The sequence below is a fragment of the Pleurodeles waltl genome, chromosome 4_2 (genome assembly GCF_031143425.1).
Source record: "Pleurodeles waltl isolate 20211129_DDA chromosome 4_2, aPleWal1.hap1.20221129, whole genome shotgun sequence".
In the NCBI taxonomy this organism is placed as follows: Eukaryota; Metazoa; Chordata; class Amphibia; order Caudata; family Salamandridae; genus Pleurodeles; species Pleurodeles waltl.
This window is the reverse complement of record NC_090443.1, coordinates 51,840,639-51,862,593: the sequence shown is the minus strand read 5'-3', so window position 1 is coordinate 51,862,593 and position 21,955 is coordinate 51,840,639. Positions and strand designations below refer to the sequence as shown.

At 43.7% G+C, this 21,955-nt stretch overlaps 1 protein-coding gene across 1 annotated transcript in view; it reads left to right on the top strand.

The window, feature by feature from the left end:
• The first annotated feature begins 566 nt into the window (after nt 1–566).
• DNAJC22 (DnaJ heat shock protein family (Hsp40) member C22) overlaps nt 567–21,955 on the top strand; it is a 55,388-nt gene continuing 33,999 nt past the window's right edge. The window contains exon 1 of the mRNA XM_069230618.1: nt 567–651. The gene's annotated coding sequence lies outside the window, so the exon portion shown is untranslated. The remainder of the gene's footprint in view (nt 652–21,955) is intronic.

Genomic DNA, 21,955 nt, shown 5'->3' with positions numbered 1-21,955 from the left:
CGCTTGAAGCAGGTGTTTTGCACTAGAAAGTTTTCCAGGAGGTTCTCTGAATTTGGTGTGGTATTGCCGTTGGAAAGCACGGGAAAAGGAAAGGTAGACAAGTGTAAGATAAGAAGTAGTTGTTTAAAGTTAATACTTGCAGTTTTAAGATGGAGCGGTAGATTAAAGTTGTAAAGGTAAAAAGGAGCTGCATTAATTAATATTAAATACAGGTGGGGTAGGCTATAGTGGGTGGGACAATGGGGTAGGGTTCGGTTAGTTTACTGATTGTTTAGAGAGGCCGTCGTTTTGTGAGGCAAATTTGGCTTAGGGTTATGTTAATTTTTGAGCACCTGTTTCAATAAGGCAGCCTTTTCCACACTTACAAGTTAGTCAGTGTTTTTGCCTGCGCCCTTCCTCCCACTGACACAGGGGAAGGAGCAGGAGCGAGCGCAGAGACACAGGGTGCAGAAGAGCGGCGGAGTATGGGAGTTATGTGGTGCCTGAAGCCGGTGCCCTTCGACCCAATCCCTGTTTGCAATGTTGAAATCTAGAAACGGGCAAAGTCTGCTGAGAGATGCCAGCTGGGATGGGCCAGAGTGCACACACCTCAGTAGGCTCACCTGTACTGTAAAGTGGCATGGCGGAGAGGACCGAGCACAGGAGGGAAAGGTGAGTAATTCACAGCATGGTGACCATACTGAATTCTTCCGCGCCACTCTTTTCGTAACAGGCCCTTTTCCACAGACCTGCAGCACAGGAACGTCGGCGCTGCTCCTGTTTCCCTGTCTACACCGGCCCTCCTCCTCTCAGTCAGTACAGCTCACTATCACTCCATCCTTACTTGGCACTGTACTCCTGCGGCTATCAGTACCAAGCTCTGAGCCCCAGAACTCATTGTAGTGGACACTATGTCCCCAGAGATGTTTGTGTTAGAATGTATCTCCTGACCGTGGCCCATCCGCCCCGTTTTCCTGTCTGTACTGGGGCCTGTCTCCCTAGACCGGCCTTCCCTCCCAGATTGTTTATACTGAAGCTTGTATCCCAAGATCTCTTTAAGGCCTGGTTCTTGCAGAAATGTATGTAGCGGACCCTGCCGTTTTATACCTACTGTACCGTGTCCTGTCCTATCTGTCTCAATCTCTCCCTGTCTGTTGTCTGTTCTGAGCTCTGTCTCACCGGGGCTGTGCCAGGTCCCCACGACGAGCCTTTGACTTCCGCCTGACCTGCGTGTAATGAGATCTCCACCAAATAATATTATATATAATGGCTCCTGGCTCCCCATAACCGTCTCTAGGGAACCAATCATTGTATGTTTTGCGCCCTGTCATCCTAGACCTGTATGTGCTGGGCTCTGTAGCCCATTAGTATTATATGGTATTATGTGGTAGTCCCTGTTTCTGTGACAGTGCATTTCCCCATAGTGTTCTCTGCCATGGGCTTTATCTGCCTCGAGCTGTGTACACTGAATAATGTCCATAAGCCCCGTCTGTGGCGGGTTCTGTCCCGAGAGCTGTCTGTACTGAAGTGCTGCTCCTACGTCGCTGCACGAGACCGCTCCCCTCAGAGATGTGCCCTTCGAACCCTGTAGTCCCTACCCTGTAATTCTTGTGTCACTGTGCAAGCATTACAGTCCCCAGTGCTGTTGGCACTTGAGCAGTGGCCCACTAGATCCGCTTGTATCTTATTCTGTGCCCCCCCCTCCCCCGCGTTCCCAGCAGAGCTATGTGTACCAGGCCCTGGCATACGTGGGTGTCGGAACTGGCCTCTGTTCTCCTAGACTTGGCTTTTGAGACTCTCTCTCTCCCTAGACCCGTCTTTATTTCGTCTTGTCTACTAAAATTCCCGATACGAAATCTGTACCTGGCCCTGCTACCCCGCCCCATGAACGTGAATCCACCAAAATGCCAGGTGTAGTGCATGGACGTCAGTTCACCAAAATGACAGGTATACTCACTCTTACCTGCATGCACAGGGGCGCAGCGTCAGTGTCTTTTTGTGGTGTCCCCTCCCCCGCAATAAATGTCTTTTCTGGAAAATAGTTGGGTACAGGTGCTTTCAGTCTGGTGTGGTGAGGTGTCTGTCGGATTTCACCAGGATTTATTTTTTTAGATAAACACAGACAAAACCACACACACACTCTCTCCTTCACTGCTTTTAAAGTCTTAAAAAAATGTTGCTTATTTTACAGAATACAAGGCTGGATTTACAGGGCTGTAGCATCACCAGAGCGTCAATTTCAGTGACGCTTTGACTCTCCAGTGGTGCTTTTCACTGCACCATATTTACAAGGAGGTGTTAAGCCACTTTGTGTGGCTTAACCCCTTCTTGTAAATATGGACCCCTCCGATGCAGTTTTCTGCATCAGCATGGCATGCAATGGATGTTGCTTTGGCCGTTCTGCCACAACACCCATTGCTTTTGATGTGTCCCAGATTTATAAGACGGCGTAAATCTGAGGCGGCGCCAAAAACTAATGCCACCCCTTTTATTCTTCCTCATTGTTTGCTCCTTTTATGTGTGCTGCAGCATACATAGAAGGAGCAAAAGGCCATGAATGATTCTGTGACCCTTCCTGCACAGAAACAATAATTCCAAAATGACACTTTGGTACTTCTATGTGTGCTGCATTTTGCAGCACACCCAGAAGTGCCAAATACCCATTGTGGATTGTTTATGTTCAGGAAGGAACACCTTCACACACATAAACCATCTATCCCCTCAACGCAGACACCCTTGCCCTATGTGCAAGGGAACCTGCATTGGCGCAGGCAGCTTAATTCAGCGCCGGCACAAGGGGAAACACAGGGGTGCACCGTATTACTCTAAATACAGCGCATCCCTGCATTTTAAAAGTGGCACAGCACGGTGCTGCTATTTTTGGCACAGCACAGCGCTGTGCCACTTTGACGTAAATCTGGGCCATTGTGTTTTTTCTCACTTACGCCTGCCAATCCATATTTGCTTCCCTTTCCACTGTCCCTTTAGGTCCTCTCATGTGCCCTGCTTGTCCTATTTGTTAGAAAATCTGAAGCTCACACACCCCCAATCTGACTCACCAAGCTACGCCACTACGCATGCATGCACACAGCATACATTTAAAGGCATTTTTACTTACCTCAGCTGCCGTGTAAGGGCATATTAAAATTTTTATTACACTAATAGTGAATAATATATTATTATTCACTATTAGTATAATAAAAAATGTACGGAAAACAAAGAGTCAAAGAGTGGAGCCACAACTCGTGTCCATAAAGACAAGCTGCCCTTGTGTTCCTGGCACTGAATTTATCACCTCTGAGGCCAGGGGTCGGAAAGGCCGTGCTAGGGGTTGCAAAGGGCAAGCTGCGACCCCTAAGTGACATCCATAGTGTGGCAGAAGTGACATCACACGCCCGTTGACGTTCAATTTCACTCACATACACACATTTTCACGTAAACACACCCTCGCCCTCAAGCACGCACACAACATGCATTTAAAAGCATTTTTTAATTGACCTCAGCTGCCAGGGAGGGCTGTCATCCAGCTAATCGCACTCCATTTTTATTATACTAATAGTGAATAATTAAACATTATTTTCTATTAGTGTTTTAAAAAACGAAAGTAACAAGGAGAAAGGAGCCCCAACCACCACTGTGTTCCCAGCAATGATTTCGCCACCTCTGAATCTAGAGGTCGCAAAGGGCAAGCCACGTGTTGCTGCTACGACCCCGGCGACCTCTAAATGAATTCCATGCCCTGCCCCTCCCCATAGTTGTCTGTATTTGGACCAGTACCCCCAGAGCTATCTAGTGACCCCAATCCCCCCCAAAGAAACTGGCTGTGTTGGGTCCGACTCCTGACCCACATGAGCAGTCAACATTTGACAGTGTACACCTGGTAATGTCTCTTCTCCTCCCTGTCACCCACAGCTGCGAGTTTGTACTTTTCTCTGCCTCCCCACAACCTACTGTAGTGGTCTATCTCACCCCAGAGCTGCCACTACTGCAGGCCAGGACCCAACATTCTGGATCTGGGAAGGCCCAAAAAAAAGATGGGTAGGCCATGAGGATATATGGTGGAGTAATCAAAAAAGATAACAGGGTTTTCGGGAGATCTGGAGCTAGAAGTACAAAGCTTCAAGTCAAAGAAACTGGTCCCAGTTTGTCACTATTCTTTTTGCAGACAGAAACTTATCTTGAAAACCGACATATGTACTAATTGGTTGGTTTACAAAATAAAGAATCAGAATGAGTCGCAGTCTGACCTGTTTAATTTGAATTCACTGCAAGACTCACTCCAATTGGGGGCAATCAAAGGGATGGTGGCCTTCAAGGGTCATCAGACCTTCATGCCTGTGAATTCTTTTAAATAAGGGACACCTTTTTTAAAGCATCCTCAAAGGAATTGGGTCTGCTTTGGAAAAAAAACAGTTTTCCTTTTTTTAAGTTTCACTTACAGTTGTCACTGATTCCCTTGGACCACTGCCTATTCTCCCTGATAAGTTACCTCCCAAACCTTGAAATTGTTAACTTTTTAATAGTTTGCAACCCGATTTTCCTCTGTAAACTGTAAAAAGTTGGATTAATATTTGGGATGGGCAACTGCCTACATCAAGGAATATTTACAACTCTATTCAGGGAGTACCAAACAGTTAGGAGCGCACCTGCCTGACATCCCAGCAATTAATCTGCCCCATTGCATCATGGTAGATGTAGTATCTTCAAAAAACGAACTCCATTAATTTTTAAATATTTCACCTTTAAGTAGGTACAGCCTTTACTGTGCATCTCTGGACACATGTGTTTCTGGGTTAGTCCCTTCTTCAGCAGAGAACATATTTGCGGGGTGCTGGGAATGCTGCCATAAATCACCCGGTTTCAGTACCTCTTCCCTGGCCTGCTGGTGCCTGCTCCAGAGCTCGTCAGCCCAATAGCTCAAGGGAGCCTTTAAAGTCACAAACAGTTAGGAGCGCACCTGCCTGACATCCCAGCAATTAATCTGCCCCATTGCATCATGGTAGATGTAGTATCTTCAAAAAACGAACTCCATTAATTTTTAAATATTTCACCTTTAAGTAGGTACAGCCTTTACTGTGCATCTCTGGACACATGTGTTTCTGGGTTAGTCCCTTCTTCAGCAGAGAACATATTTGCGGGGTGCTGGGAATGCTGCCATAAGTCACCCGGTTTCAGTACCTCTTCCCTGGCCTGCTGGTGCCTGCTCCAGAGCTCGTCAGCCCAATAGCTCAAGGGAGCCTTTAAAGTCACAAACAGTTAGGAGCGCACCTGCCTGACATCCCAGCAATTAATCTGCCCCATTGCATCATGGTAGATGTAGTATCTTCAAAAAACGAACTCCATTAATTTTTAAATATTTCACCTTTAAGTAGGTACAGCCTTTACTGTGCATCTCTGGACACATGTGTTTCTGGGTTAGTCCCTTCTTCAGCAGAGAACATATTTGCGGGGTGCTGGGAATGCTGCCATAAATCACCCGGTTTCAGTACCTCTTCCCTGGCCTGCTGGTGCCTGCTCCAGAGCTCGTCAGCCCAATAGCTCAAGGGAGCCTTTAAAGTCACAAACAGTTAGGAGCGCACCTGCCTGACATCCCAGCAATTAATCTGCCCCATTGCATCATGGTAGATGTAATATCTTCAAAAAACGAACTACATTAATTTTTAAATATTTCACCTTTAAGTAGGTACAGCCTTTACTGTGCATCTCTGGACACATGTGTTTCTGGGTTAGTCCCTTCTTCAGCAGAGAACATATTTGCGGGGTGCTGGGAATGCTGCCATAAATCACCCTGTGTGTCCAGAGATGCACAGATGCACAGTAAAGGCTGTACCTACTTAAAGGTGAAATATTTAAAAATTAATGGAGTTCGTTTTTTGAAGATACTACATCTACCATGATGCAATGGGGCAGATTAATTGCTGGGATGTCAGGCAGGTGCGCTCCTAACTGTTTGTGACTTTAAAGGCTCCCTTGAGCTATTGGGCTGACGAGCTCTGGAGCAGGCACCAGCAGGCCAGGGAAGAGGTACTGAAACCGGGTGATTTATGGCAGCATTCCCAGCACCCCGCAAATATGTTCTCTGCTGAAGAAGGGACTAACCCAGAAACACATGTGTCCAGAGATGCACAGTAAAGGCTGTACCTACTTAAAGGTGAAATATTTAAAAATTAATGGAGTTCGTTTTTTGAAGATACTACATCTACCATGATGCAATGGGGCAGATTAATTGCTGGGATGTCAGGCAGGTGCGCTCCTAACTGTTTGTGACTTTAAAGGCTCCCTTGAGCTATTGGGCTGACGAGCTCTGGAGCAGGCACCAGCAGGCCAGGGAAGAGGTACTGAAACCGGGTGATTTATGGCAGCATTCCCAGCACCCCGCAAATATGTTCTCTGCTGAAGAAGGGACTAACCCAGAAACACATGTGTCCAGAGATGCACAGTAAAGGCTGTACCTACTTAAAGGTGAAATATTTAAAAATTAATGGAGTTCGTTTTTTGAAGATACTACATCTACCATGATGCAATGGGGCAGATTAATTGCTGGGATGTCAGGCAGGTGCGCTCCTAACTGTTTGTGACTTTAAAGGCTCCCTTGAGCTATTGGGCTGACGAGCTCTGGAGCAGGCACCAGCAGGCCAGGGAAGAGGTACTGAAACCGGGTGATTTATGGCAGCATTCCCAGCACCCCGCAAATATGTTCTCTGCTGAAGAAGGGACTAACCCAGAAACACATGTGTCCAGAGATGCACAGTAAAGGCTGTACCTACTTAAAGGTGAAATATTTAAAAATTAATGGAGTTCGTTTTTTGAAGATACTACATCTACCATGATGCAATGGGGCAGATTAATTGCTGGGATGTCAGGCAGGTGCGCTCCTAACTGTTTGTGTCTATTCAGGGAGTAGTCTCAAAGTCACTAAACTAACCTTAGTTCAACCCCCCAGTATCTATGGCACAGAGCAGACAGGCTCAATATAGTGTGATTTGCAAAGTATGTTTACAGTACCAAAACAGCAACAAAGTCAAAACACAAAGCATTAAAAATCCCAAATTAAAGTAACCAAAATGACACTAAAATACAAAAATCCCACAAAGGAAACGGTATTTATGAATTAATTTTAAGTAGAAATAGTGTCAAAAAGCACAAATCGGTAATGATAGTCAATAATTGGGGTTGACCGGGACCTCAGGAAGATTTGAGGCCAACCGTGATAGAGCACAAGTGGGATACATCTCCTCGGTTTGTCCTGGTTAAAGCTTTTACCTTCTGACTTAGGACCTTATTTAGAGTTCAGCAAACAGGTTACTCCATTACTAATGTGACGGGTATCCCATTCACTTTATTACAAGGGCCAATGGATATGCACTAGTGATATAGTTGACAAGATAGCCGACACGTTTGTGACAGAGTAATTTGTCTGCCAAACTCCATATCAGGCCCCTAATTTTTGAAGCCTAAACCAACCGAAGAAGTACACTTGTAAGTAGACCCAGGCATAGTTTTGATTACGCTGGAGTAGTCAGAGTAATTTTGGTAATTTTGCATTACTCTTTGATGCAGAATTACCAAGAATAACCCAATTATGCCTGCTCGCTGAATTAAGAGTAATTTGGGTGAAAACAATCCTACCACAAGAGCATTTACTGACCACAAGCAGTAGGACCTGTTGAAGCTCACTATTTGTGTTCTGCGGCATTTTTGGGCTAAGAAAATAGCGCTAGATGCCGGCAGTAAGTTGTGAAAAATTATAACCCAAATGCACATTTAGAGTTATTTCTTAGCGTAAAATACCTTCTTGCACCCAGTTTGGGCATGAGGGGGGGCATTTTGCGATACAAAAATAGAGCTAAATGCAGGGAGAAGTTGAGTGAAAATCCTACCTCAAGGACACATTTAGCGAGCGCGAGAGGCTGCTCACACTTGCTATTCATGTTTTGTTGTATTTAGCTCTATTTCTTAGTGCAAATGCATTCATGCACCCATTTTGAACACGTGGGGGCATTTTTGTGTTACAAAATAGACAAATAATTACTCTTCTCCCTTAAATATGTGTAATCTCACAGAATTTGTAGGTAATTCCATCTGATTACAGTACACTGAATTACACAAGTTACACCCAGCCCTACTTCTAAGGCAGCAGGACTTCAGAGGAGGCACTTAAACCTCACATGATGTCAGGCAGAGGCCATCCGCAGTGTCCATGCTAGGTCCAGTTGCCAATGATCAGCTGGATACTTTGAGGATAAGGCGTTTTGTAGCTTGTTGCCTCCCTGTAGCCAGATAGGAGGTCAGCCAAATAACCACTAGAGTTCATTTCTTTGTTCTGGGTGCTAGAGGGAACAGGTCCAGTTTTTCAACAATAGTCTCAGGTCACAGACTGCAGGTTCCTTCCTCTTCTGATCTTTCACAAGTCCAATAAGTGTTCTGAAGATGGTGCCTAGGGACCCACATGTATCCCTGTCACTACCTAGTGGGTGGGGATGACTCCTGGACCCTCCCTTAACAATGGCATAAACATTCCTTGGGCCAACCCACCCACTTTTTCAGTAGTTGCTCCTTTTCTGCAAGCAGGCCTGAAATGCAGTTGCCGGGGTATCTTCAAGATGGTGAAAGTATGTGGTCACATTTGATTTGGACTGTGAGGGCTTGTGGGGGATGTACTATGGTAATCCTAGAATCCTCCCACATCTAACACTAAAATTCACTTTGAAGAAGACAGTGTACCCACAATAAAGCTAGCGACAGAAGTGTGGTATGACAAAGCAGGGTCTTTCAGCAACCAAACAGGGGATCCACAAGAATTGTCTTGGCATCCTGTTCTGTCCATTTCCAGTGCACCACAAATGTTTCATGTGCCTCAACAGGCCTGTCAAGCAGGATATGATACTGTGCTGTCAAGAGGAAGTCCACAACCCCTACCATTCATATTCTGTTGAGCTCAGAGGGGTTATCACTGTCCAGCCAGGTCAGCCTATTATTTGCTCCTGAGAGGCATTTCCATTCAGGTCAACCTATTATTTGCTGTTGAGAGATATTTTACACCTCTTCCACACCTATTTAAGACTAATCACTGGCTGAGTGAAGCTGAAAAGCGAATGCAAATTATCCTCAAGGAAAGTCAGGTCGAGAAAAGGTGACTTTTAAAAGTTACCTTTCCTTAATATTTATTAAAAAACAGGTTTCACTGTTGAATTGTATTTTAATGACTATTATAAATGGTTGTTTAATTATTTTTCTAGCTGGTCCCTTTCCTCAGTTAGCAGCATTAGAATTTTAATCTGCACTCTGGTTTTCTAAAGGGGCAAGCTCACATGCCACAGTGAAAGTAACTTTATTTTGGGCCTTGTCATTGTATGGTCATATGAACATTAATTTTCTACATGACCCACTTGAAATACTATTCACCCTGCCTTGTGAGCTACCAGGTTTACATAGGGGTGACTTACTAATATCTAAAATGGATGTTTCTACTTTTAAAAATGGTTATTTTAACAGGTCACACTGCAGAATTACCACTGCAGTGTTCGGGCTACATAGGATAGGGCTAAACCCATGTTTGCTTTGATACTGTAGGGGTTAGCACAATAGGTGCTGCAGTCTATTAGTAGCATTTAACTTTCAGGCCACAGTGCCCCCTTTTTACACCATATACTAGGGACTTATAGGCAGCTTAAATACACCAATTAGTAAAAGGCCAATTCAACTATGTTTAAAATAGAGCACAGGCACTTTTCTGGTGGTTAGCAGGGGTAAGCTGCACAGAGTTTTCATGACAGGAAAAATAATTTAGGCTCCAGCAAAAGACAACATATCTGGGATAACTGTTCAGAAAAGGTACATTTCCTAAATAAACAACTGATACACATGGTACCAATTCAGTTCCTGGAAGGGATGCCCAATACAAGCCCCTTAAAAATACAGAATTGGTATCTCTTTCTACATTTTATTTAGGAGTCTGTTAAACTTTACTAACTCCTAAAATTGGTTCATTAAATCACAAATACCCTTTTCAGCTGGAAAACCAAGTCAGAATCTTTAAAACTGAAAACAAGTTTTGTACATCTAGAGCTTGGTGTTTTAGATACTGACAGCCCCTACCCAGCATGTGTCTAATTGTGACAAGTCTAAGTGCCATATTTTAGAAGTGTTGTATTTTATGGAGATCTTTAGCCACACCCCGGAACCAGGGCCCAATCCTGTACTGCAAACTGTTATACTGACCACTGACCATGGGCGCAGGCAATGTCTTCTTCCCAGTGTCCAAGGGGCACAGCTGTAGGCTGACTTCTCGGTACTGGGCCTGTATGCCGGTACAGGAAAGGGCCCCTTTTAGCCTGGCTACCACCCTCCCCCCACACACACACACACATTTTGTCTGACATTCATGCTGACTTGACTGAGAGTGTGCTGGGATCTTGCTAACCAGGCCTCAGCACCAGTGTTCTTTTCCTAAAATTGTACCATTGTTCCCACAATTGGCACACCCCAGGCACACAGATAAGACCCTTGATAAGATACCAGTGTTACCAATGGCCTGTGACCAGAGAGAATCTCTAAGGGTTGCAGCATGTATTGTGCCACCCTAAGGAACCCTTCTCAAAACACATGCACACTGCCATTGCAGTTTGTGTGTGCTGGTGGGGAGAAAAAGGTAAAGTCAACATGGCATCCCTCTAAGGGTGCCATGCCCACCTACCACTGCCTGTGGCATAGGTAAGTCACCGCTCTAGCAGGCCTTACAGCCCTAAGGCAGGGTGCACTGTACCACAGCTGAGGGCATAGCTGCATGAGCAATATGCCCCTACAGTGTCTTAAGTCCATTCCTAGGCATTGTAAGTGCAGTGTGGCCATATTAAGTACATGGCTTGGAAGTTTGTCATCACGAAGGCCACAGCTCCATGATGGCTTCACAGAAGGTTGGGAAGTTTGGTATCAAATGTTTCAGCACAATAAACCCACAGTGATGCCAGTGTTGGATTTAATAGACAATGCACACAGAGGCCATCTTGGAGATGCCCATGTATTTGAACCAACCCTTTAGTGTAAGGCTGACCAGTCGGTGCCAGCCTGCCACTAAAAGACAGGTTTCTGACCGCAGGGGGTGAGAGCCTTGGTGCTCCCAAGAGGCCAGAAACAAAGCTTGCTCTGGGTGGAGGGTGCTTCACCCCTCCCCCTGCAGGAACTGTAATATTTGGTGGTGAGCCTCAAAGGCTCAGGCCTCCTGTTTCAGTGCCCCAGGGCACTCCAGCTAGTGGAGATGCCCACCCCCCGGACAAAGACCCACTTTTGGCGGCAAGTCTGGCAGGAAAATAAGATAAAATAGGCAGGAGTGGCCACTCCAGCCAGGACCACCCCTAAGGTGTCCAGAGCTGAAGTGACCCGCTCCCTGCAGAATCCTCCATCTTGGTTTGGAGGACAGCGATCAATACGGTTAGGAATGTGTAACCCTTTCCAAAGGGAGTGGGTACAAGAAGAATGTAGCCACCCTCAGGGACATTAGCCATTGGCTACTGCCCGTGACCCCTGTAACACCCCTAAATCTAGGGTTTGTGGGCTTCCCTGAACCTAGCTCACCAGATTTCCAGTGACCTCAAGACAAAAAGAAAGAAGAAGGACTGCTAAGCCGAACCCCGAGAAGTGAAGACTCCAGATGACAACTGACCTGGCCCCTGTCCTACCGGCCTATCTGCATCTTCAAGGACTCTGCTACCAAAAGGCTTGCCCACCAGAGGACCAAGAACTCCCAAGGACAACGGCCCTGTCCAGAAGAAACCCTGAAAAGGACTTCAGAACTGCTCCGGATCCGTGAATCCTGCCCACTCTGCATCCAACACCCACAGCCCATGTCCAGGTGGCCCACTGGTCCAGAGCAGGTCCCCAGGCGATTCTGACCTTGTGTCCACCCTGGGTTGACCCCTCCTGGCCAACACAATGATGCCTGCAGCATAAATTCGGAGAGAACCGGATGAAGATTCCCAACTCTTGAAGGTACCCCTGCACCCGTAGCTCCCTGACCTTGGGGAATCAGACCACTGGTCCAGCAACGTTCAGCATGCAGCCCTCCTCCTTGTCCAGCCTGTGGTTTCCCTGAACCCAGCCTGCAGCATCTTTGTGACCTCCGGTGTCCCCCTATTGAAAACATTGGGAGCTCAAAGCTGTGTTTGCACCCAGCTGCCCCTGTGCCGATGAGGGTGTGTGTTTGGTGCTAACCTGTGGCCCATCCCCCGGTGCTCACCCAAACCCCCAGGTCTGCCCTCTGAAGTTGTGGGTACTTACCTGCTAACAGGTCTGTTTCCAAGTGCCCCCAGTCTCCATAGGATCCCATTCTAAATTTAACTTCGACTTTGACCTCTGCACCCAGCCAGCCCAGTGCTGCTGGTGGTGTAAGGTTGGGGTCATCCTGAACCCCGACCAGTGGACATCCTAACCCCTGGAGACTGGAACTGTAAGTCGAGTACTTACCTCAAAACTGCACTTACACTTTTCCGACCCTAGGACTGTTCTGAAAATTTCAGTGTCAACTTTTAAAATTGAAAAGTGTTAGTTACCTGTAAACTGTTTTGTTTGCCAAATCTAAACAAAGTGCTGTTGATACATATGTTTGAAACTTACTTGCAAATGTACTTACCTGGAACAAGATCCTTTTGGTTCTAGAAATAAAGTAAGAAAATATATTTTTCCAATATAAATACATTGGCCTGGGGTTAGTCATTGAGTGTGTGCCTCATTTATTGGCTTTGTATGTACAACAAATGCTTTGCACTGCCCTCTGATAAGCCATCTGCTCTACTACATCACCACAAACGAAAGCATTAGTATTATCTATTTTAGCCTCTGTTAAGCCTTTGAGGAGCCCTTGGACTCTGTTCACACTATGGCAGTCTTTCCAAAAGACTGCAGAAGCCGCGGGCACCAAAAGCCTGCCAGTGGTGGCAGTCCAAGGACTGCCATATTACGAAGTTGTGCCGATTTCCGTCAAATTCCCGGGTGGAAATCCAACACATTTGGCCTGACCGATGTCGTAATAGAGGGGTTTCCCCTGCCGGCACTGCCATGCCAACACGACACCACCCACAGTATTACAATCAAAAATACGGTGCGGCGGCTTTCTGCAAGGCGGTGTGGTGCTGGCAGTGGAAAGCACCAGGACCCATCACCTCCGTGATGGCCACCTCATCAAAGCAGGTAAGTTGATTGTCTGAAAGGGGGGATGGGCACGAGGGGGGGAGGTGCTGTGTGAACGTGAGTGGTGTCTGCGTGTGTGTACGAATGGGGGGGGAGTGTCTGTGTGTGCATTTGTGAGTGTGCCGAGGGGAAAGGGGGTGTTGTGTGTGTGTATGTTTGTGTGAATGTGGAGAGGGGAAGGGGGTGTCAGTTTGAGTCCATGCATGCGGTGTATGTGTTTGAGTGCCTGCAAGCGAGTGTGTGTGTCTGAGTGCGTGTATGTGAGTGTATGAGTCTGAGTGTGTGCATGTGAGTGTATGTGTCTGAGTGCGTGCATGCGAGTGTATGTGTCTGTTTGAGTGTATGTGTTCGAGTGAATGGGTGTATCTGAATGTGTCTTTGGGTGCGAGTGTGTGGGGTGAATGTAAGAGAATGCGTGGGTGAGTGGGGGTGCATGAATGAAGGTGTGTGGTCATGTGGGGGTATGTCTTCCAGCAACAGGAATAGAGATTCCTGTCACTAGGTGCACGACCACCAGAATTTTTGTAAAAATGCTGGCAGTCTGCCAAGTCGTAATACCGATGGTGGTATTACGGCTACCGCTGGGCCGGAGGTGCTCACCTCTCGCTCGGCGGTCCGACCGCCCTGGCGGTACGGGTGGAGTTTCAGCGGTTTGGCTTTGGCCAAACCGCTGAAGCCGTAAGATGGCAGTCCTTACTGCCAGCTCGGCAGCGGTGAGACTGCCACCGCGAGTCTGGTGGTCCAAGGACCGCCGGATTCATAATAAGGGCCTATATCTCATTTTAATATAGTGTACACAGAGCCAGCTTCCTATAACTGGCCATTAACTTTGCCCAGGGTCCACTAGGTATTGAAATGTCCAGGTATTACTGAAATGTATCAGTAGTGAATTGTTGAGTCCTATTACACCATAACTAACTATACATGGTGAAAAAGAGTCGTTTTTTAAGTTTTAAATCATAATGTCCCCTCAGCAGTGGTTTCAAAACTATTATTTCACAAGAAATGTGCCACACCCATGAATTATTATTTTTACACAATTTGTGGAATTTTCACTATTCTTGTGAACTAAAGATTTCAATCAATAAGAAAGATTGAAAGTATATTTGTATATTGCAGCAAACAACAATAAAATGCAGTATTTGCAACAGTCATATTAAAAGATACATAACAGATAACATGCTTTGGAGTTCTGGGGACATTTACAAACTACTCTGTTTGATGGTGATTTTTCATGTCACAAAAAACACCACATTGACATTATAGAACTGGAGATGTGCGGATAAACTTTGCCAATGTCATAGAATTAGGGGTGTGCACACTTGCCTACGGGAAATAGTATTTCCCACTGTTACTCAGTGGGGGTAACAGCAGAAAAAACACATTAGGAAAAGGCTGACAACCTCTCCCTGTTTGCAGAAGTCGTGCCCTGGGCCTTCCACGTCTGGAGGAAGGAGATGTAGACAACACATCTAAACCAATAGGAAGTGACTGGAGTACAGAATGCTTCCAACATAATGTGCATTCTAAACCTTAAAATGTTTTTTTTTTTAAATACGAAGAGCTAAGCTTCACAGCTTTGCACACCACTATATAGAAATAAAATTCAAAGTTGCCCCTTAGTTAGGGATATGCTTCCACACATGTAGGGCCTGATTCAAAAAGGTAAATACGCACTTTTGTGTAAGTTTACATTTTGTGGGGTAAACTACGAGTTATTAGTAAGTTTATGACTGCAGACACTCTGCAGTGAAGGTGGGGAACTCCACAAATAAAAAGATAGAACTCACACAAGTTTACCTTTGTGAATCAGGCCCATAGTTGTTAAAGTAGTGCCCCTTAGCTAAGATTAAGTTACGCTTTCCAAGGGACTTCAAAATCAATTTGTTTGCTGAATAATTGAAATGTTTGCCAAATGTCCTTCAAACTTTGAATAACCCTCCTGCAAAGTACTTGTGGCTCATACGAACTTCATGGGAGGTTAAACAGGAAACTCGTAATTTAAAAGATCATTTTTGAAGTCTTTTTGAGCACTATTCCAACATAAGTTTCTTCAAAGATACTATATTCAGTCCAACTTTATTTCCTGAAGTGTGGAGTGCTGCTTGTGTCTTCATTGAACCCAACCTAATTTAATGCATAAATTGCCTCACTGGGGAGACTGCTCAGGTAATATAGCCAGATCTTCTATGCAATTGAAGGTCTCTTCTAGTTTCCAAGTATGTCTATCATCTGTAGCTGATTGGATGTCATCTACTACATTAATATTAATTTTGGAGAAGGGTAACATGCTTGTCAGGTGACATGTTTTTCAGGTGGGAACGCCCACTGTGTTTCGATCTCTGATTGTTGGCCTCCATCCTCTGGCTGGTGCCCACTCTGATGAACACAGTCTAAAACCTGGACAACATATTTTATTCAGATTTAGCTCTTAACCCCCAGATAAATAAGCTGGCCCCTCCCCTGAGTGTTTTTCATCTTGAGATTGTTGAGGAAAATTGTCCACTTTCTCTGCAGAGATGGCCAACGGGTTGTTATTCAAGAAACTCTTTCAGTAAGGTTAGATCATGAGAATGTCATTTAATGGGGCTCACCCAAACATTTGATCAATATGCTTCCAATAATCCAAAATATGGCCATTCAATTGCTATTGAACCTGAGAAAAACTGAATAAATGTCTTCTCATCTAGCAGGGCTGGATTGGTTCCCGGTAGTCAGCAAGATCTCTTTTAGATCCTTTATAAATTAATCAGAACGCCATCAATGTGGATGACCAAGTTATCTTCAGAAATGTTCTTCCTACATGGATTCTTAGGTCCACTACTAAGGCAGATGTGATAGTTCTAAATTAGACACTCCCCTTTTTAGGAGGTTGCTCCTTCTCTTATACAGTGGCAGTTATGTGGGATCTGTACCCTATAGACTTCGAACTCAAATCAAGATCTGCCACGATTTTACAAGCTTAAAAGTAATTTGTTCAGAATTGAAAGTGTTCAGTGTTAAAAAGCTAATCTCACCACTAGACACCACTGGTACATAAAGTCATATTTAAATTAAATTAATGTATGGAGAACCATAAAGCCCACATTTCTCAGAGCTGTCTCAATGCATTTTGCAGATTTCCACATGTAAATATATTCTACATGACCCACATGAATGATAATAAAGGGTAAAAACTGCCTCTTTCTTCTGAGAAAAAAACACTTCAAATGTGTTCATGATGTGTGTATTGGTTGCTGATGCACAGAAAAATTACTTCATATTCAGTGAGTATCTTAAACAAGTGTACCTATTCAAAAACTGCATTTTATAGCACATTTAGTGGTACTGCAATAGTACCGATCACATACTACAAAATGCTATTCATAAACCTACCTGTGGAGGTCTCTCCCTCTGTCTCTTCTATCTTTTATGAGCAGATATCACCTCAAATGTACATCTGCGTGTTGTACTAAATGTGAGAGGAACCGGGGTAGTGACTGGAAAATGGGGAATACTTACAATTAAATAGCTTGTGTTTAGGGAGGAGTAATAAGGAGGTGAGTAAGAGCTAAAAGAGGGGTTCAGGCAGGAACCTATTAAAATGCCTGTTTCCATCACACTTTTAAATTACATAATTACAAACAATGTACTTCATTTTAGCTTTCCTAACTGATTAATACATATAGTTAATTTACAGGTTTTTATATTTTGTTTTGTGTTGTTAGAAAACAACATATTACAGCCTTTCCTTTCACATGCTGTGCACTCCAGCAAGACTGTCACATAATTCACTTTAAAACACTCCTCTCACTTTGAGTCAGGGAAAGAAAAGTAAACACAAATCCCGTGGTAAAAGAATAAGCAGCAATTTTTCAGAAGATATAGCCTGACATTTGACATCTGTCTTAGAAGCACTGGCAAAGGTGACAATATAAACACATTATTTAAAGGCATCTTTATTAATTGCTCAGAGTATACAGACCCACCAAAAAGTGGCTCAGAGCCCACCAGTGGGTCACAACCCACAATTTGGGAAATGCTGTACCACATAATAAATAAATTTAAATATTTTACTTTGGGGTATGTTTTAATGAAAAAACTTTAAATTAATCCAATATATGTAAATTAATTAAACATGTACTTCAAAATTAAGGTAATAGTGTTGTAGTATTTTTAGATTATGTTCTGCATTTAAAACCGTCATATAAAATCAGTTTACATTCGTATTTAAAATAGCAATATTTCTTTACGTTTTTAAAGTGTAATGAATATTTAAAAAATTCCCTATACATTACCATAGGGAGATGTCCACTCATGTGGCAGAGACCTCTACCTATTTGTTTCAGAGGGTGGAGGCATGTAAGTCTAACTTTGTAGTAAATTTACACTCAGAAATAGTGAATAGCCAAAAGTAGTAATTTTACTACAAAGTGTAAAAGTACATTTACAAATTTAGATTTACCCACATGTAAATTTACCTTTGTGATTAGACCCAGTTATGTAGGCACTATACTATAGCCCTATTACCAATTCAAGAGTTTGGTTACTATTCGGCCATAATGAAATGGGCATTCCTTGATTAAACTGATTCTAAATCCAAATGATTAACTATTTCGAACACATAAAACTAACCCTGGTCAAATGATCGATTGTTGCAATGAACATGCATTCAAACATGCAAGTGTAGAGTGATGTTAAAAGTTGAACCAACAAGTACATCATAGCCTATTAATGTATACTCAGGCCGAAAAGTGTACTTTCACCAACCAAATTTATATTCACACAGGGTCCTCACATGTATGTTCTCTCTACAAATCAAACCTACTTAGACAGAACAACTCTTTACTGTGTGGTACACAACTCCACTTAATCACAGCCATTCACTTGACTCCTGTTGAAAATCTTGTATTATAATTGGTGCAGAGTAAACACTTCAACACTTAAATATACCACAAAGAACTAAAATAACTCTAAGATGTTTTTGGGAAAATCACACAGAAATGGTATACAAAATCCTTAACTAATTCTAGTTATCACCAATATTCACAGAAAGTGCCTGCTTAATTATGACGAACAAGTTAAACTATTTGTATAACACTTACAAGAAGCAAGTAAATGAGAGTGACAACACTGCCTACCAATGGTAAGCAATGGGCAGTACATAATACCCTGTAAGTTCTTGGTAAGCACAAAACAGATCTTTTGCAACCAGACAGCTTGCACTGTCTAGTAGGCTTGCCCTAAAAAAGACTGAAGAGTGGGTTTCTCATTGTTCCTGCTTGTGAGTAGGCCCTGGGTGGGCACATCTCATTTGGGGCCCTGCTGTACTGCCCCTGTCATCCAGAGCTACATGTACTGGTCCTCGTCCATCCACATTTGTCTAGACTGGAGCTTCCCAGCCAAATTTGTTGATGCCAGGCATACTGAATTTCCTCGTCTATGCCAGTTCCTTGCACGTTGACTGCCAATGAACTTGTCTCATTAGCCTTTGTCTCTACTAGCCACTGCCGCCCACGTTCTCTGTGCTGGATAGTGCACCCCTGTCTGCATAGTCCCTTCTCTCTTCACAGCTGTCTAGATGGAACACTGCCCTCTGTCCCCACAGACCTTAGTGTATTGGCCCCACTCCCAGAGAAGCCTGTAATGAATCATCATAAGATTCTCTGGGAATGTAATGCAGGCCAGGCATGCCACTAAAGGATTGTGGAAACGTGTTCAATGGAGAATTGAGGTAGGAGGGGGGCCATGGCATCTGTGTTTACTAGCTTTCAAATGTGTCATTTAGGGCCTTATACCTCTGGTGCAGTGCGCCACCTTACTTCTGGACTTATAACTGATTTTGGGTTGGGGAAAAAGGTAATTTCTCCTTTTGGGTCTAGGAGAAGGATTATTCAAGTGATCCATGAGGGATGTTTTGGCACAAAGTCAGACTAGAGGAGTTGTGTAGGTGGCTAAGCATGGATGCCTTGGTTTAAAGATGGATGTCAAAGTCTCATGTGTGCAGTTTCAGGGATAAACCTGTCAAACCCTCAACTGTGCCATCTCACAACGCAGAATTGTCTGAGGGGCACAGGAGGAAAGATGGCTAGACTTAATGGATCCTTTTGCTGTCATTCCAAAGGGAAAGTGAATTTCTCTCAGAATATCAAGAATTTAATATCATTATGAACAAATAATGATTACCCCAATATTGTGAAATTAAGTACATATAGCCAAGAATATAGAGACAAGTATATATATGTAAGTATAGATTTACTGTTCTTAACTCAACAGTTACATACTTTTAATATATATATATATATATATAGGGTTTGTGGCTAAGATGGCAGCTGGGACGAACGCTCGACTGTGAGCTCTGACAATCTGCCCTAGAGTTATTCCTCCTGAGGCACATCCTTCTGCCTCAGTGCATCCATGGGGGCGATAAGGGAGCTCTCAATCACCTTATGAACCAAATGCTTGGGTCCCGAATGCAGCCAGTTCATCGTCATGCTGGGAAGCGTGACCTGGGGAGGCCTGCAGGCCAAGACATTGCAGGCCCAGCTCCTCACACCACGCTCTGGAGCGGCAGAGATTTTGAAGTTGCCTTTGGGGGCTGCACCACTGGAGGTGTGGGTGGCGTTCAGCAATGAGACTGAAGGACCAGGCGTGGACCCCCTTTCCCCACCAGCCTAACAAAAAAGTGTGTCAGTCTCCCTGGGTGACTCTTCACCAGAATGAGACTCTGCCAAAGGGGCTCCAGGGCCACAAGCGGATGGTCCAGCGAGGCTTGGGTCCCGGGCCCTGCAGGCCCCACTCTGCACACTGCACTGTGGGGCATAAGAAGACTTGAAGCGGCTAGTGGGGGACACCTAGTTGGACAGGTAGGCAGCATCCGAGGTGGCGGGGGGGGGTTGACATCAATTCCCCACATTTGTGCAACCATATGCCAGGCCCTCGCCTCTCCTACAGAGTGGGCCCATATCTACAAGGACTTTTAGCCTTAACTGAGCCTTGTGATAAACGACCCCACAGATGCTTAAGGCATTTAACAACAATAGAGCTGAACAGAGATTGGAGGCCCTCTCCTCCCTCGCAGCGATTAATGAATCAATGAATGAATTTATTGTACAGTTAATAAAAACCATTACAAAAATACATTTATATTTATCACAATAAAAGCATACATTTCAATCATAATTAAAACACACATTAAACATTACATTCTTTTAAAGAACAAATGAAAGATAAACTATTTCAGACAAGGTAAAAAAAACCTCTAAAATAAATTCCCTATACTCTCTCTAAATATAAGGATATCTTTTTTTTGAGAGAGAGCACATTTTTTAAATATCGATCAATTTTCCATTTTTAGTTTACATACGAAAAAAGTGCTATTGTGCACATACAACTCCACAGATTAATTCATGGACAGTTCTCAATCTGTTATAATATAACAAATTTAAAAATATTTCGACTTTAGCCAAACAACCCATTTTCTTCTTTTATTAAACCTTTGACGATTAATACCGCTAAGCAGAAGGTTATTCTTGATTTAACACATGCTGGGTTATTGACCTCTGGTCATTTTCACCATCCTAAGTAAGGGTAATAAACCATTTATCCATAATAGTTGAGATTTCTAAAAACTATGGATTCTCCAATCCAACATTGAGTTAACATTTGTACAGATCTCGTAAAGCAATTCATTTGCTTAATAGATGTCGCTATTTTTCACTTACCAGATGGGGCAGAGTGTCCATTTTCCGAATGCCTAACTCCTTCTTCTCTGACGCTTTTAGGAATTTTATCATTTGGGAATTCATGATTGGATCATTTGGTTTAAGACATGCTATTACTGCTTGTCGAAATGTTCGTATGTCCCATTGGTTTAAAAGGGATTTTAACGAGAATCTTCTTTCTTGCACTAAGGCAGGGCAAATACATAGGAAGTGTATAAGATTCCTCTTTTCCATCCTTTCATAACCTACAACTCTGCGTCAAGGTCTCCCTTGTTTCACCAGGCAGCTTTCCCAATCGGAAATGCAGAAACCTATTTTTAAAACAGAGGAACATCCTGCTTCAAAATTCACTTGATAGCGAAGAAACTTACAATCATTCAACATCCCCCATGCATGTGGTCTTTGTGGATAATACTTCTTTATCTTTCAATAAAGACAGCCTCTCTATATTACTGTTTACTGCTCTCTTAAAGCACTTTCCCAAATCTCCTGTTAACCCAAATCATTTATTGCCAGCTCCAGGTAACAGAATGCGAAAATCCCGCTACTTCATGCCACAGTGCCTGGCACAGTTCATTCTTCCTGCTCATTCTTATTCTTTACCAAGTCTGTGCATAGACCTCTTTCCTCGCTATTATCTAATTGACTTGCCCAAACTCCAATCGTATTTGTACTGGGGATGCATTTTGCGGACGGCAGAATAACTGCCTGTACAATTTTATTATTATAGTATACTGCATCTTGTCCACGCAGCGCTTCACTACCAAAAGTGAAGCTGGGTACCAACTTAACTGATATCACTTATAATAATGGTGAAGTGCTAGGGCCAGTCAGAGATCTTTTTAAGGTAGAAAAAGGTAAGCCCAACGACTTGGCTTTTCGACTAAGCTCTTTCTTGTGTTGACTAAAACATCCACGTTCATCAAATAATACTCCCAAAAATCTATACACTCGAACTTGCTCCACCTGTTCTCTGTTTAAATACCATCTGTGATTTTTATTTATCCTGCGGCTGCACTCCATTACCTTCATCTTATTTAAATTAATTGTCAACCAGTTTTCTGCGAATATTCTGATAACTCCCCCAT